This window comes from Camelus ferus, chromosome 24, assembly GCF_009834535.1.
Source record: "Camelus ferus isolate YT-003-E chromosome 24, BCGSAC_Cfer_1.0, whole genome shotgun sequence".
In the NCBI taxonomy this organism is placed as follows: Eukaryota; Metazoa; Chordata; class Mammalia; order Artiodactyla; family Camelidae; genus Camelus; species Camelus ferus.
This window is the reverse complement of record NC_045719.1, coordinates 20,101,812-20,106,539: the sequence shown is the minus strand read 5'-3', so window position 1 is coordinate 20,106,539 and position 4,728 is coordinate 20,101,812. Positions and strand designations below refer to the sequence as shown.

The 4,728-nt window shown below is 40.4% G+C and overlaps 1 long non-coding RNA gene across 1 annotated transcript; it reads left to right on the top strand.

Annotated features, from left to right (window-relative positions):
- The first annotated feature begins 220 nt into the window (after nt 1–220).
- Nucleotides 221–1,751, top strand: LOC116659595. The gene is made up of 2 exons (XR_004314944.1): nt 221–417; nt 1,559–1,751. It is a non-coding gene; the product is annotated as an uncharacterized LOC116659595 (long non-coding RNA).
- Nucleotides 1,752–4,728: the final 2,977 nt, after the last annotated feature.

Here is a 4,728-nt window from a genome sequence, read left to right as displayed (position 1 = left end):
TCTTCTAATTGAACGTTTACAAACTTTTAAAAAACTGGAAGACTGTTTTAATGAAACTGGATCGAACTTTTAACAGGCAAAGTTTAAGCCAAGCAAATCACGGATGAATATGCCCACATTCCAGCCTCCACCTCCACTGGCTAATATTTTGCCCTATTTTATGGTTTTGGATGCGTGGCCACCAGTGGAGTTTGAGTCTAGTTGAAAGAAATGGCCACGGAAGTACTGGGGGTGCTCTGGGGGGGTGACAGGGATGCCCTACCTACCGAAAGCAAGCACGGCCCTGTCTTATTGCTGGAGATAGGAGTTTACGTGTCAATGGAAACATCCTTGGGAAGGAGTTTTTATTCTGTTTTGTTTCCTATTTGGTGTGGATTTTGTTATTAGATCCATTCACCCTATCGTCCAGCTAAGCACGTAAGTGGATGGGAGTGGAGGATCCTTGATGGTGGGGGAGACCAGGCTGGTGGCGGAGAGAGAGGGGCACCCCCTGGGCGAAGTGTGATTGCCTGGGAGGCTTGTGTGTCTGGAATTTCCTGGTAAGAGAAAGATGCTTGTAGACGTAGAAGGAGGTGGAACACAAGTGTCACTCATTTTTCTGATGAGGCTCAGGGCTGCCCATGCTACGGATTTTCATACATGCATACGTGAAGTAAGACACATCTCTCTCCTTAACCACGATACTCTCTTCTCCAGCCTTGCTCAGACTTTGAAAACTTGTGTCTTCATATTTCCTTTCCGATTTTGAAAGACCTGCAATCAGGAAAGAATGCTTATAAGGTACTTAATATTTAAATGTAAACTATTTATGGCTTAACCTGTGTTCCTTTGGGGGCACATTTTTAATTAAAAGGGCACAAATTCGAGGATAAAGGAGTCCTTTTCTAATCATGGAATCTTGTCAAGAGAGGGGCTTTGAAAGTGAGAATGTCTTTCTTTACCAAGTCCAAAACCATACTGCTCACCGAAAGACACGCCAATAATTTGAGAGATGAGGTGTTAGGGCAAGGGGTAGCGACTTTATCCAGAAAGCCAGCAGACAGAGAAGACGGCAGAATAATGTCTTGGAGAACCATCTTAACCCAAGACAGAACTCAGGCTCTTTTTATACTAAAAAGGGGAAGGGGTGTGGTTGGCTGTTGCAAACTTCTTAGCGCTGGAATGCTTTGTTCTTGCAGGTGTCCAGGTAGGTCAGGCCACAATGTTCCTGTAAACCTCAAACAAGACAAATGTTACTCTCTGTTCCGCAACCTTTTATCTCTATATGAATGGAAAAGTGTTACACCCTTAAAGGTCAGAGCTTGAGAAGGGGCTCTCCTGTATATTTCAGGCTACAGGCAACATCCTTTTACAAAAGGTGCAGAGCCAGCAGGACTCAGCACAGGAAACAGGGCACAGGGTTAGAGCTAAAGGGACAGATCTCACATGGAGTCAGATTTGTTCTCCCCGTTTACAGTCCCAGCAAACCTCAAATCACCCCATAAGTGCTGGGTTACTTCGAGTGTGGCCATCCTGGTCTGGTCTGAGGCAGAAACCCCTTCTCTTTCCCTCTCTTCAGGTGCCACCTTTTTGACTGTCAGAGGCAGACGGACTGGGACTGGAGAATTTGGCTTACGTCTTAATGTATTGTATGCCTAAAATCATGTGGACAAAAAACAAAAACGAAAACAAAAAACTCTAGTTCATAAGTGTATTTTGTAATAAAATCTTAACCATTTGAAACACTTGATTAAAACCACCAATTGATTACATTTATTTTTATTTTGGATTTGAATTTTGATGAATAAAGAAAAGAAAAAGTAAAAAAAATCAGAGGGATAAGGAGACGAAGTGAGGAGTGGTGACTACTGAACTCAGGCTTAAAAAGAAAAGTGATGTCTAGGCTGTGTCTCAGAATAAGGCCCCACTGAGTCACCTTTTACATATTCTTCTGAGCTTCTTGTAAAATCTGATTCAGAGTTGTGCATAGAGATCCTACAAAGTCTTATATAGGCTGAATAATAAAAGAAAAGGAAGAAGTAAAGATGGAAAGAAAGAGAGGGAAGGAGGGAGGGAAGAAGAAAAGAAAAGAGACAATAAATCATATTTACAGGACTCTCCACCTTGAAATGTGGAAGTAAATTCACACATCATAGTTGAGATTTTCAACACCAGATTCTGAAATTGAAAAAATGTGATCCTCAGTGACATAAAGAATTTAATTCATTGGATTTCCTATAATCTTATAAAAAAGCATAGATGGTTACCCTTGGATTTTCTGGGCTATATTGACAATGAAAAGGCTCAATGTCCTACAAAATATATGGTTAGTAAAGTAATCACTGTGATCTCTCCAGAGACTCTCCAGAAGCAATGATTCCCTTGGGCTGACAGCTTTCAAGTCACGTTGAAAAATCATGTATATGAATTATGAAAAATAACACTGTGATTGCAATCATTTATCGTAGATTGTCTTTTCAAAGCTGCTTAATATATGAGAGATGGTGGTTAATCTTTGTTCCATTCCTATGGTTACATTTTTGCATCTTAAAAATAATTATAAAAGATTACAAAAAAAAAATAAGAAAAATAGAGAAAATGTTAAACTACCTGCTATCCTATTATTCTACTACATTAAATTCTTCCATCAAAAAAAAAAAACCAATTAGTGGGCTGGACTTATGTTTGTCTGTTTTTCACACACAATGCTAAGAAAGTCATGCATAAACCTGTTTCTGCGCCATTAAGGAAGGTGTGGGTCATGACTGTCTCACGGACTTTGATGTCTTGAATGTGAGATAAAGGACAAAAGAGTATTTCTCTTCCTGAAGCCATGAAATGTAAGACGGTGGAAGGGCTTACACCAGTGTGATGTCCAGGTGACTAGTTCTGGAAGAACTCAGCTCACTTGACCAGAGTCAGGGACTTCTGTGTTCTCAGCCTTCAGTTGAAGCCATGGTATCTTAGTAACGGTGAGAACGCCACATTCAAATTAGGCTCTTAAGTCTGACCAGGCCAGAAGTTAATGATTCTAAGTAACTTAAAGTTTCTCTGGGTTGTGACCTCTCTCTAAATCAGAATTTGGCAAACGCCAGATGCACCGACTGTTCCTGCATCCGTCCCCAACAGAGACCGGGTCTGTGTCGGCATCATCCATGGAAAACCCAATGTGGCTCAAGGCGGTTACCCCTGAGCCACTCACCTGCCTGTTCTACTAATTAAGGTTTTCTTCTTTCTGAGATTGTCCGCCTGAAAGGCTCAGAGAATCCAGAGGCACAAAGTAGAGGTAGGAGTTGCTGTTTGTTTTTGTTTTTGTTTCTAAACTCCTCTGGGTAACCAAGGGCGTTGTCCCTAAAGCAGAAACCAAAGTGCAAGAAAAGACAGCAGGTGGTGAGGTGATTCTCCTTCCAGACTCACCCACCCTGTGCTACTTAAGTGACTCTCAAAGCGTTGGTCATGGTGCCTGTAATAACTTGCTGACCCATATTTAAGGATGATCAGGGCCACAACATCACAGAATTCCGGGAAGATCCACTCCCACTGTGATCCCAGTGGCCAATGCTGTCCGGCATGATGCAGCCCACAGATCAGATGCTGGGGCTGGATGGGTTCTCTCCCCTACATGTTTTAGGAATTTCATGTCCTCAGTAATTCACTACCAAAAGCCATCACATTTTTTTTTTTTTCTTTTTAACTTCGTAGGCTGTTATAAATGGCGCAATGTTTGGGAGCAAAAGAGGGACTATTTTTATACAAAATAAACAATTTTAAGAAAAACAAGGATGATACTGAAAAAAAATAAGATGTAATTATTTAGCATCTGAAGTCCATGGTTCATAACTAAACAGATATAATATGACAGTCTTCATCAAAACTGTCAAGAACCTTAAGGAGCAAATAAGTAACTAGAGAAAAATTATTTATCATCTAAACACAAAGATAGATGTCTTTCTCTTCCTCAGAAGGATAATTATCCTCCTCTGCAATATCCTTGATTCTCTACTCAAGAAGGTGTTACGTCCTGTAATAGCTCTACCCCCCAACCTCCTCCTGTCTACACTGAAATATTTCTTCCAAATCCACACGTGACTCCCATGGGCTCAGGTTAAAATTTTGCACAAATGAAAAGCACTTCGGTAGAATTCCAAGTATATGGAACTTTTTACCAAATATTTTCCAATTAGTGGTGTGTCCGTATTTGACCCACATCCTCCAGAGAGATAGGCTTCTGGTGGTATTTGCCAGGAATCACTGCTTTAACAAATAAAATCTGTTCACGGAGGAACACAAACAACATAAGGCTTTGATCTCAAAGGACTCTATCTTTTTCACACATTTCTTCTAACACAGAAGTTTGCGGTTTTTTCAACTTTCAGACCACAAGGGAAATACATTCTTTTTTTTTTTTTTTTTTTGCCACATAGTTTATTGGAGATCGCAGTGGACTTTGGATTAAGTGGCAGGGGGGTGGTATGTATTTGGTTTTGCATTAAAACTCTAGAATGGTTTATTTAAATGCATATAATTCCATGACAACAAAAATGTATTCCTTGACTTGCCCACCATTCTTCTCAAAATGAAAGTACCACCCAGAGTGCTTCTGAAGAACATAAACATCATTTTTTAAAAATTAAATCATAGTGTTAAGCATGCAGGTAGCTAGATATGAAGAGAGAAATGGGGACATGGGCTAAATGGCAGAGAACCACACATCCCATGAACGAGGTCCTTGGATAAATCAAGAAATGC